This window comes from Protopterus annectens, chromosome 11.part0 (assembly GCF_019279795.1).
Source record: "Protopterus annectens isolate FY-2018-M chromosome 11.part0, PAN1.0, whole genome shotgun sequence".
In the NCBI taxonomy this organism is placed as follows: domain Eukaryota; kingdom Metazoa; phylum Chordata; order Ceratodontiformes; family Protopteridae; genus Protopterus; species Protopterus annectens.
In genome coordinates, this window is record NC_056745.1 from 759,244,073 (window position 1) to 759,257,253 (window position 13,181).

At 40.9% G+C, this 13,181-nt stretch overlaps 1 protein-coding gene across 2 annotated transcripts in view; it reads right to left on the reverse strand.

Moving 5' to 3' along the window:
* Positions 1-12,700, reverse strand: part of FAR2 (fatty acyl-CoA reductase 2) — a 1,505,975-nt gene extending 1,493,275 nt beyond the window's left edge. Inside the window, exon 1 of one of the 2 annotated variants that reach the window (XM_044088201.1) lies at positions 12,333-12,700. The gene's annotated coding sequence lies outside the window, so the exon portion shown is untranslated. The remainder of the gene's footprint in view (positions 1-12,332) is intronic. The other variant, XM_044088202.1, reaches the window with a different exon arrangement.
* Between the last annotated feature and the right edge of the window lie 481 nt (positions 12,701-13,181).

A 13,181-nucleotide genomic window follows, 5' to 3' on the forward strand; every position in this document is an offset into this window, starting at 1 on the left:
GTGAATAATCTGGTGAACATAGATGAATATACTGAGATAACTATGGCTTACATATCCAAACGCATGGAAGATGTAACAAACATCAAAAATATTAATATAAGAGCCAGCCAAAAAAACATGGCTAAACAGCAAGGTGTATGAGCTGCTGAGGGCAAGAAACACTGCTTTCATGGCAAAGGATAAGAAGGGTCTAAGTCTGACAAGGGCTAATCTAAAAAAGGGTATCAAAGAGGTCAAGAGGGAGCATGAAAAGAGGATACAAGGATACTTTGAGGATGTGAAAGACTCATGAAGCCTGTGGCATGGTATTCAACAGCTAACTGACTACAAGACCAAGTCAGCTCAGTGTGATGATCGCACTGAATTTCTGGATTGTCTAAACCCATTTTATGGCAGGTTTGAAAAGGAAAACAACCTGGAGACTGTAAAGCTTCTCAAGGACCAAAAAGAGCCAATACTCAACTTCAATGCTGTGGGCATAAGGGACTAACTGAGGAAAGTGAACCCCAGGAAACATTCTGGGGAAAGGTTGTACAGACCTGCTCAGCATAGTCCTGATAGACATCTTCAATACCTCACTTGTCCAGGAAAAAGTGCCAGCATGCTTCAGTGTTACCAACATAAACCATCTGCCCAAAAAAGCCAACCCCACCTGCCTAAATGATTACATTTGGTGTAAGGGTCACTGGCCTGTAATGAAAGGCTTCAAACGACTGGTTAAAAGGCCTTTGGCTACAGTACTAGCCCAATCCTTTGACCTGCTGCAGTTTGCCTACTGGGCAAACACATCAACTGCTGATGCCATTTCAGTGGCACTTCATCTCACATTGGAGCATCTTGAAGAGAAGAACTATGCCAGGCTGTTCGTAGATTTCAGCTTAGCATTCAACACAGTGATTGCAATGCAACTTATAGAAATGCTAATCAACCTTAGCATAAATAAAGGGCTCTGCAACTGGATCCTCGATTTCCTGACTGAAGACCACAAAGGACCTGTGCTGGTAATAATACTTCAGGGAGTATTACAATCAACACCAGAACACCCCAGGGTTGTGTGCCGAGTCCTCTACTGTTCACAATCCTTATCCAGGATTGCAGACACCACCGCAGTAGTCGAACTCCTAAGTGGTGATGACGAGAGTGGGTATAGGAATGAGGTCAACTCCCTGACTGAATGGTGCAACAACAACAATTTGGACCCAAATGTCAAAAACAAAAGAAACCATTATTAACTTCATAAAAAGCTCTGCCATGCACCTGCCCCTCAAGATCAATGGTGAAGAAGTGGAGAGAGAGTATAAGCTACTAAGTTCCTGGGGGTACACATATCACAAGAGTACAAACACAGGCCAACTAATTAAAAAAACCCACCAGCAACTACTCTTCCCAAGAAGGCTTAGAAAAGCAAAGCTCTCTACAAATGCTCTAAATATTTATTTAAAATATTCTAAATTCTAAATATCTTCTACAGAGGAGATAGCATTCTCACCAGCAACTGCACTGTATGGTTTGTTAACAGCACAATGGCAGAAAGGAAGAAGCTGCAAAGAATAAGAACAGCAGAAAAGATTGTGCGCACTAGACTTTCTACCTTACAGGAGCTCTTTGAAATGACATGTAAAAAGAGGTCCCACAAAATACCGAGTGACAATTTTCATCCAGCTTATGGTTGATTCACTAAACTTGCATCTGTTAGAAGGTTACGGAGTATCCACTACAGAACCTCCAGATTCAGGAACAGTTTTTATCCACCTGCAATAAGACTCATTAATGCAGACATAAATCTGGACGTATCAAAGCCTTAATAGACTGTTACACTTTTGTTCTTTTCCTTTTTATACAGTAATTCTGTTTATTGCATACTAGAATTAATATATTATCATTCAAGTGCAATTCCAATCACTTCATTATGTGCAATATCACCCAATCTCACCTGTGTGTCTAGTGCACGTTTCTTTTCATGTGTTAATCTAGTAGTCAGTGTTGCCCAGTGTATACAAATAGTGTACAAACATATGCATCAGCTACCTAGACTTTTACTTTTTGTAATATAGTTATTTTTTTTCTTTAATATCCATCACATCTTGTCTTTTTGTGTATGTGTTTTCCTGTAAAAGAGCTGAGACTAGAAATTTCATTTAGGTAGCACTTGTGTTTCCTAAATGACAATAACGTTTCTTTGAATCTTGAAGCTAGTCCACTTCTTATATTTTTTTGTCTCTCACCTTAAATCAAGCATCTTGTTCTTATAGAAATATATCCCCCTAACATTGCATGCCTAGATCTTGATGTTAAAAAAGGTTTTTGATTTTTTGCACTCAATTTCTCTTTCAAAACTTTCCACATTCCAACTGCAGTTCTTCCACTGAACATATCACTCTAGTTTTACATAGTGACCGTTTTGCTTCCATATAATCTGTAATTAATCTTCTGTGCATTGGTTTAGATTTCAGTTTCAGTGTGTGTGTGTGTGTGTGTGTGTGTGTGTGTGTGTGTGTGTATCCACTTCAAATCACTGAACTCATTTGACCGAAATCCATTTCACCGAAAATAGTAGTGACAGTGTATATGCCCTTTTCCCCACTGTAGTGCGACCCTGGAGTTAGTATATATAGTGAGGGGGGTGTGGGGGGCACAGCCTCCAACACTGGGGAGTGTAGGGGTGTAGCCCCCTCACCTAGCTTGGTTTAATATTGTCCAGTTTCTGCTAAGAGGGTAAGTAGTTTTTAACCAAATTAGGTTGGGGCTACACCCCTCAAATGCTCAAATGTGGGGGACTGTGCCCCCCACACCAAACTATATATACCAACTCCAGGGTTGCACTACAGTGGGGAAAAGGGCATATATACTGCCACTACTATTTTTGGTGAAATAGGATTCGGTCAAATGAGTTTTCGGTGATTTGAGCTTTCAGCAATTCGGTCTCGGTGAACTGAAATTCAGTCAAATTAGTTTTCGGCAAAGTGAAGTGAATCCACGTGTGTATCTCTGTGCACACCTGTGCATGACTTTACATTATACAAGTGCAAGGTTTCATCAGCCAATAAACTGCAGTAGACACCATTTTCATGGCAAAACCTAATATACCCCACAAACATGTCTAATAACCATAATGAAGACAGATTAAGGGAATATTGAACACTTCTGATAAAAAAAAAAAAAAAAAAAACTTTTCCCCATTTCCTGCACAGTGGCAAAATATGTAGCAGGTTTCATTCTTTCAGAAAGCTATTGGGCAATAGATTAATTTAATTGGAAGCTAACTAACTTACAGCAATTCATTACATTTTAATACTCATGATTTTCCCCATCTTCCCACCTTTAGAATGGTATAAGCTGCAGTTACTTCTACAATTTAAATTGCTTCCCCTATTCCTAGTCAGGACCATGTGCAGTACATCTCAGTTACTTCCCCACTGATTCATGTCAATAATACAGTGGAGTTATATGAAAGAAAATACAAACCTTATTTTCAAACTAATGCAATTGTAAAACAGGAATACAAAATGGAATTGCTGCAAATAAAACATAAATAGCTCATTCCTTATGATGTATCGTGTTAGTATACTGATTTGTTGCTAATATGACCAAATATGAGTTTGGCCATTAAGACCGCTCCAGTAACACACAGGAATAAACCATGACTACAACCCAGATATCCAAGGTCTAATTAGCAGTCAGGGCACTGGAATTGCTGGCATGTGGGTCTGTGTGGGTGTGGCTGTCAGAGGGAGAGGAGGCAGCATTACTTTTATGAAGAGGATGGATTATGAGAATCCAATGGCAAAGTAGTAAAACAAGATTGCAAAAGTACATCCGGCCCCATGAAGGCCATTTTCTGCTAAAACATATTAAAAATATGTTAAGTGGTTACAACAATTTTTGATGCATTAAAATGGCAAAGAATGCAAGAATGCAATGAAAAAAGAACATATTCTTTGAGATCCAAGGTAGAGTTTTCCTTTAAAACTCAACTCCTCATTGTAAATGGCCAAGTTCAATGTGCAATAGGCCATAGCGACAATATGTTACTCACATCAGCAAGTGACAAGATAACTCGTAATGCCCTGCCCCCAGAAAGGAAATGCTGCAATGAGATTAGCAACAGAGATTTTACCCTGGGAAGTTTACCCCTGACATGTGCATTACATCATCTTCACTTTTCTGAACTACCTACATGCATTACATCTACCATTCCACTTATAAAGCAAATTATGGCAACAAAAAATCCACAAAGAATACTAGCACTAAAAAAAAAAAAAAAAAAAAAGGGCACCTATAGTAGGGTTTTTTTTTCCTCATCACATGTGATTGTCCAGTAGTCCCACCACCTTCTCTATAGGTTCATAGGTAGGTACTAGGCCATTTTCCCGAAGGCATTTACAAACCTAGCCAGAATGGGTTCACTTTCGCTGCCCCCTTAGGATTAGTTCCCTGTGCCTCTGTCCAGCAGAGCCATTGAAGTGATCCCCGGGGTAAACTTTCTGTTTCCCATCCACTCGTCAAGGTTTCTCTTGAAGAAGAGTGTTAGCGAGGAACTCTAACGTAGATTGGAATCTTGTTCCAAAGCATGGGAAGTCTCGGGGACAGGAATCTATCCCACCAGCACGTCCTATTTATTGTTGCGGTGAGGTTTAGATCCCTAGAGCGTGTGGCTCGAGGGGATAAGGTTTTCTTTAGGTGGTGCATGTCCATCAATTCTGGGTTGTACATGGCCTTGTATGTCAGGCAGAGATCACCTCTGAGTAGGCGGTATGCAACAGAGTACAGCTGGAGTTTCTTCAGTCGAGCTGCATAGGGCATCTGTTTGAGGCCAGTGATCTTCTTGGTGAGGTACTTCTGTGGTCTTTCCAGCTGTTGCAGGTGTCTTGTAAGGTACATCTCAAATGGGGCGTTGCACTCTGATGGGTCTGATGAGTGATGAGTAGAGGGGCACAATGACATCTTTTGATCTGGAGGCAGACCCTTTGTGATAAGATGAGCCACGTAGAAGGATTTTCTAACCACTTTAGCAATGTGATTAGGAGAGATTACTATCTACTTGGGTCCCCAGATCCCTTATTACATTTAGGGGACTACCACCTATGTGGTAGTTTGTGGGTACTTTGTTTTTTCCAAAGGGGATGACTATGCAATTTTTGGCATTTAGCTTGAGGCCATGATTTTTGACACCAGGTATCCGACTCAATGAGACCCTTTTGAAGGATGTCTGTGTCAGCCGGAGAGTCAATTATAGCCCCTAGTTTGCAGTTGTCAGCGAACTTGGTCAGCCATAGTCCTCCTGTGCTTGCCTGTACCTCTGAAGTATATGCCGAACAGGAGGGGTCCTAGGACTGAGCCCTGGGGAATGCCACTTGTAACCGGTTTAGAGTCTGATCTAGCTCCCGCAACTCTTACCATGTGGGTTCTGTCTGTGAGCCAGTTGGCAACCCATCTTGTAACAGAGGGGTTTATGTTCAGGCTGGTGAGCTTGTCTAATACCAGAATGGGGAATGGTGTCGAAGGCCTTTGTGAGGTCTAGGTAGGCTGTGTGTACCACCTTTCTCTCTTCTATAGCTTTGGTAACCAAGTCTAGGTAGGCTGTGTGTACCACCTTTCTCTCGTCTATAGCTTTGGTAACCATCTCAAAGAAGTCCACCAGGTTTAGGAGGCATGATCTGCCCATAACAAAGCCGAACTGGGTAGGGTCCAGTGTTTGGAGGTTCCCAATGTCTCTGTTAATGAGTTCCATGATTATGCACTCCATAGCCTTGCAGACCAAGCTAGTCAGGCTTATAGGGCGACATAACCCGTGGAGAGGCTGAGTTTGAACAGTGTGTTTTGGTGAGGGATTAGTTCATCTTTGAGCTTGTGTAGGACACAGCCTGGGACATCATCCGGTCCCACTGATGCTGTGTTTTTGGCTTTGGAGAGGGCTGTTTTATCCTGAGTGTCAGTGATTTCAGGGGCTCTACATTCTTCTGGTATGGTTATGGGCCTTTTTGGGTGTGAGAGGGGGTGAAGTTTGCGTTGAACCCGTCTGCCAGGATGTTGACGATATTGGTCGGTTCTGTATATTTTGTGCCATTCTGCACTAACTCACAGCAGATCTGAGCATTGACACAGATTGTTGACATAGCTAAAGAATGTCTTGTGGTTATCTTTAGAGTCCGTGGCAATTTTTCTTTTGAAGCTCGGCTTGGATGATTTTATGAGGGGATCATAGTTTCTTGCCGATACTGATCAGGGATGTCTTCCCTTCTATGATCAGGGATGTCTTCCCTTCTAGGGATTGTACTCTTTTCTGTACTTGTTTCCTCCTTCTATTGTATAGCTTGTTTATGGCAGGAGTCCACCAGACTGGTTTCCTTTTTCTTGGAGGAGTGAGTCGTGGTTTTGCTTGGGAAAGCACAATCCATGCATTCTTGTAGGTGCCCGTAGAATGCATTAGTAAAAGGATTTCGCAGCTTGGACAGCGTTATCCTTTAGCATGGGGGATTTGAAACTTTCCACCTAGGTCTTAAGTAATGTTAAGTTTGCTTTTGAAATGTTTTTGATGGTGGTTTCCTTTTCTGGGGGTGGGGGTGGAATGTGGATATCCAAAGTGATTTGTTTACAGTCAGACCTAAGCAGCGAGGGGTTGACCTCCAGTGTGGAGCACCAATTGCCCATGTTGGTGATGACCAGGTCCAATATGTTGTCACCTCTGGTGGGAGTGTTGACCCGTTGATCCAGGGCATTTGAGTTTATAAATTCTAGGAAATGTTAGGCAAGGGAGATGGTACTTGTGTAATTCTCCCAGTTAATGTTTGGGTAATTGAAATCACCCAATATTAGGGTGTTTGGTAGGACCTTTATATTTCCCAGCGTTTCCAAAAATGCAGAATGGGGGTCCTGGGACATGGTGGGTGATTTGTAGTAAGCTACAATTTGAATTGCAGTTTTGACCGTTGTTAGTTGTACGTGGATGATCTCTGAAGCATCGAGCTGTGCCACTAACCTGGAGGTGTGTTGTGTGTATCCTTGATGATTACGGATACGCCCTCGCCATTTGTATTTCGGTCCGGGTTTTGTGGCCGAAATGTATGGTATGAATTGTAGCCTGGTAGTGCTGGGGTGCTCTCTGGAGCCTTAAACCAGGTTTCCGTTACTGCACATATATCGATTTTCTCGAGTGTGTGCATTTTGAGATTTAGACTTCTGGCACCGAGTAGCATTACCCTCAGTTTTTTTGTTACTTGTGCTATTTATGGCGTTGGGTTTGTCTTTTGAGCCTTGCCTAAAAAAAAAAAGGCACTATGGGGGTGGCAAGAGCCTTGGCCAGTATTCGAAGGCCTAAGGGTGACAGGTGCAAGCCGTCTCTAACGAAGCAGCGTGGCTTGTCAAGCATGTCATCCCAGGTGGACAGACACTGGATCCCCTTTGAATGACACCAGAAACTTAGCCAATTGTTGAAATTGATATTTTTTCCTTTACACAGTGGTATTCTTGGTGAGGGCAGAATGCTACTCGGGGTCAGGGTCATACCGGCCTGGGCTACTCGGGGTCAGGGTCATACCGGCCTGGGCTACGTGATCAGAGAGCTCTTCCATGTCTTTTCATGTAGTTCAGGGAGGTACAGCTCAGGTCATTCACACCAACATGGACAATGACAGAGTCGTATTTGTACCTGTTCTGGAGTGACCAGAGTGCTTGTGTTATGTGGCAGATCCTGGCACCCAACAGGCAGCGAACAGTAACCTACTCCTTATTCAGCCTAGTGAATGGGACGTCAGTATGCCTGACTATAGTCACCTATTACTAGTATGTTGGGTATGTTATTTTGCCTTAAGGGCTGTGATTGCATGGCACACTGGTTTTGTGAAGTATGTGTTTCATGATTTGTGTTGGGGGTGGAGGTTGCTTGGATGTCTGCTTTGGAGGTCTCTGTTGCTTTTGCAGATTTTTATTTAGAGCCTCCGAGTATGTTTTTGTGTATTTATGTGTGTTTTTTGCCAGTGCTGGTTTAATGGGTCTGTGTGAGACTGGTGGTGTGATGCAAGCATTTCTCTTCTCCACTTGACTGTCTGATCCAGTCTTGGGTTGAGAGAGCCTAGTCTCCAGTTTGGCTGCATAATTGCATCTCTCACATGTATTAGTGCTTGGTGGTAGGAGGAGAGGGTTGTCTGTGTACATGAGGCAGTTGTAACATTGCCTCAAAATGCCCAGATTAACCAGATGGACTGGAGAGTACGCCTGAAACTGCCCTTTGGATATGCATGGATAGATACAGTGAACTGTTTTACTGAATGGCTGGTAAGGTCGAATAGAGAGCCTTGTCCTTCTGCACAGTATAGGAGGATCTAGTGCTACGGTTTATAAGTGCTTGCTATGAGTTTTGAGCAAGTGCTGGGCTGAAAAATGAATAGCTTGAGTGCTTAAGTAGAAAGTTTGTCTAGTTCCAAGAGAAAAATTGAAGAGGAGACTTTGTGGAACCGGGAATATAGTTATACTCTAGCTAACCACCACTGCCCGTAAGATGGGCAAAGGCAGTATTTATAGCAGGGAAATGAAAGAGATAGAAATTAGCCCAAAATGGTCAATAAACTACTAATTTCTGGGCTGAAACCACTCCTCCAGGGACAAATAGGCTGCTCAAAGCTCCCTTCTCTCACAGGTGAGCAGAGAAACTTCTTTCTATCCAAGTAAGGTATGGGCAAACACAGAGATTTGTAACACAGCCCTGAATTCAGCACTTAACCTGAAAACTGGACTATGCTAGCTTAGAAATGTGGGAAACAAGTGTGTGTGTATATATATATATATATATATATATATATATATATATATATATATATATATATATATATATATACATATACATATACATATACATATTTTTTTTTTTTCAGAAAATAAAGCAGATACAATAAAAAAAACACTTTAAATGCACAGAAAAGGATACTTACCGTTATACATCTCAGATCAGAGTTGTAGTGAATGCCCCTAGTAATAAATATATACACACACACACACACACACACACACACACACACACACACACACAGACACACACACAGACACACACAATAGAAAACGAACAAACTGATTTAAACAAGTTACCCAATTAACCAAAAAAAGCTCAAAACTGAGCCCTGTTCCAGCAGTCTTCAGACATGTTCTAACTGCACACTCCTGCTGCTAGGGTGCAGGGGAACAGTCTCCAAATAAAGATGGCCTGGATCAGTGCTCAAGTTATACAAACAAAGCTAGATTCAGCAGGCTTGAATCTGGTCTATGCTACAGCAACAAGGTGCACCAGTTTCAGAAAGAAACAGTTCAAATAAGCAGACACAATAAGGCTGTGACCAGAAATTCCCAGCTTAGAATGGGAGAATCCAGCCTCCCACAAGAGTGCAGACCACACCTTCTTAATGTAAGAAAACTGACCCAAAGCCCAAGTGCTTAAACCAGAACTAATACACTTTAGAATAACTGACACTAAGCCTTCAAAATCAGCAACTCCCAACTTAGAAGGATGCAAGCTACTTGTCCATGCCACCTGCATACAAAAAGTCCAGGATACAGCAAGTCTGTATCTGGGCGACACTAGTTCCAGGAAATGTAGGAAACTTTTTTTTTTTTAGTAGAAAGTGAAGAGGCAGAAGATAATGAGACAATTAAATATGCAGAAGTTAAAGGGTGGGCCTTTGCTAGGTTCTCACTATTAACATAGTACCTAGATGTCCTTTGTGAGTTTGTGCATGTTTCTACCCGGGGCTATGTTTTCCTCCCCATCCTAAAAATATGTCAGAAGGTAAATTGGGAGTCCTCTAAAATTGCCACTGTGTGTGTGTTACTTCTGTAATGAACTGGCATCCCAGCCAGGAATGATTTCCCTCCCTTATGCACTTCATTTACTGTCACTTATTGGAATAGGTCCTGGCTCCCCCAACTAACAATATAATAAACAGGGCCAACTGGCCAACTACGAATAGAATAAAGTGTGTACCATTAAATTAACTAACAATTAAAGAAGCACAGCTGTGTCGGTTCACACACAAAGTACAATGACAATTTTCAATGTTTTATCCCCCAACTGACCGTATTGCAAATGAAAATGGAAAATTCAGACTCCATGTTAACTCTGCCCAAATTCTCCAAGCAAAATATAGTAAGCATACTTAGAAGGATATGGGCTATGTTGGTGTCTCCCTATAACATAAACCTCAAAAAATAGCAGTCTCTAAAACACTTACCCAAGTACTTAGCAGTTATGAAGTAGTGTTAATTAGCTAGACCACTGAGATTGTTAAGATACAGATAATCTTTAACAATATTAAGATACCTAAAAATTGTATACATAAGAATGACCAGTGACACAGTATGCCCAAACCAATAAAAAGTTCATTCCTGCATCAACATAAATCCGCTTTAAAATAATTTCTAGTAAACTGGCATTTGAAATGCAGCACTGCAATGGCTTATGTTTCTCAGAAAGTAAAATGTCTGGGAAGTCTGAAACATTCTTAGCATGTAAAAACTCTTTCTTGCTACTGCGACTTTGCCAAACACCATTAGCTACAGAAATAGGATTACATACATAGGTGATCACTGCAATCCATATAGACCATCTTCCCCTGTAACACTAGCAGATATGTTAAATAAACACCTTTGTCTCACTTGACTCTGCAAAAAAGATGTTTTACTGACCTCATTAGTGTTTAACATCAAGTCCACATTGTACAAGAAAATATGTTTTATACTGGCAACACACCACATTTACTTATTCTGTTCTAACATTGACAGTTAGCAGGAGCAGGCAAACAGGTAAAAGCAGGTTGTTCTTACTAACCCAAATTAGTTTGTCAGAAACAATTCCAATGATATAAAAAAGCTGAGACAAAGCAAAGTGGGTTAAAGATACAATGAAGCAAAACCCACATTGTGAAAACAGCTTTGCTTGCAAATGTCAGTTAAATTATAAGCTGCCCAACTATGAAATGCAAGTAAAATGTGATAGATCAGAACTGTGCACTCCAGACATAGCATCTCACTATGCAAATCAAGAGGAAGCAACAATATAAAAAAAAAAAAAAAAAGAAGAACAATTCCTATACATGCAGCATACAAAACAGCCAAACAACAGCAAACTGAAACAAGAAACTGTTTTAAGTTAACATAAGTGAAAGATACCTTTGTTACACAATGGACCAGCCTACTGCTTGAGGGCATGAACCTAAATATGTTTTCTCCCAATCTACAATAAACGATTGTAAATTACGTTCCAGAAAGGAAGAACTGCAGGAATGCCTACCGGATTGTTAAGATTTCTAAACTACAATTGCATACTTTTCTACTGTCCTGTGCGTTATTATTAAATGCTTACTTGCCTAGAGTATGAAATGGTGCTTAAATCACGGACTCGTATAACCTTCCCTTCCTAAAAACATGTGCCTTAGTAATACATCACAACCAATCCCAAGGAGAAGCAACACAAGATGAAGTCTACAGTACAAGGTAAACCTTTGGGCTATGGGTCAGTTGCAAAACGAAACCAACAACACAGGACTGCCTAGATAATAAATATGTCTTCCGTTTTTTTAACAGAAGGCAGCGTGTTTTTACCTCCCTGTATTATATCTAACACCATTCAGCACCATGGTTACCATCGGACTATAACACACATTAAATCACCAGTCCTCATACATTTAGAAATGCCACATCAATCCTTTATTTGACACTAGCTGCATCAGTCCTCCATGTGATCTCTACAAACATCAGCATCGGGAATGCTTTGAACTGAATTCTTGCAGACATCAGTTTCTTTAATAAGGCCAAACCTAGTGATGATTTAGTTTGTCAGACTTTTAATTTGTAAAACACAGAAGCTTCTAAAGAAAAGGGTACATGTTATTCACTAACACCAGCAGATCTACGCTACGTGGACCCCATTTAATGTCTATATGAATGAAACAGTAAACCCAAACTTTACATATAACACCAATTGGCAATGAAGGGCGGTAGCAAGAATCTGCAGCTAATACTACAAGGGTGCCGTGCAATTCTACTGCTTCCTGAAAACAAGTAACATAGTAAGGCAAACGGATGAATATTTTGCATTAAATTGATTACAGTTTCGGAAGCTTAGATACTGCAACATTTTATTCACTTTACGAAAAAGAAAACGTGATTTTATACAATTCCACGATCTAAGTGACTATTTTGCATGACCCTACTGGTCGGTTGAACTCGCCAAATAACTAGGGACTATGCAGGCTTCAACTCCCATCACCAGTGAATGATTAAATGTAAAGCTGTCCTGTAGCAAAAAATACTTCCATGTCACAGGGAAGTGCATTTATCAGTCTTACCGTTGAGCATGGATCTAAGTGATGTCTGCCTCTGGGAATCTCCCGCTCTTGGTTTGGACTGAGCTGTCAAACGATTAAAACCATTAAAGCCTACCACCACGGTCCTGCGCTTTTACCTTCTGCCGGTACAGTAGTAGCACCAGGTAGCTCTTCCTTGTTCTCTATTTTATTTTGCTACAATGTTAGAAAGGCAGCTGCGTAAAACACGTTGGATTTAAACCTTTCCCCAGCTCCTGACTCCTATCCTTCATCCGATGAGCAACCCTCCAGTTGACCGAGCTAACTCCACCCCAAGACGGCACGAGAGCTGCCTCGGGCTCGCTGCCTGTGATGTCATAGGTCTGGCTCTAAACTCGGTGCTCTTAAGCAGGCACTGTGTCTTATACTCATTGGATCACAAGCCCGCACATTTTAAATAACAGGCAATTCCAGGGGTTAAAAGGCAAGTGAAAAATAAGCAGGCATGCTTCTCTGTTTCTATAGCAGAATGAGCATGAGTTTATCTTTCAATTAAAACCTGGTTACTGGCTAAAATGGAAAGCTCAAGACTAGCATTCTTTCGTGCACATTTTTAAGGATTGCTCGACCGAGTTTTAACTAAAAATAGATTTGAGTAAAACAGGCAATTTTCAAAGCTTTCCCACTTAAAATTATAAAACAAAACACAATAACAAAATGGTTAAAATAAATGTTCCTTGTATTTATCATATCTGTCCCTATTTATCATAAAAGTCAAAAAAAGTTATGAGGCGACCTTTCAGTCTTTAATTATTTGACACTAATTTTCCAGAAAAACACAATTTTTTGAAAAATGAAACAAAAATATGAGGCAAAAAATATGGACAGTCT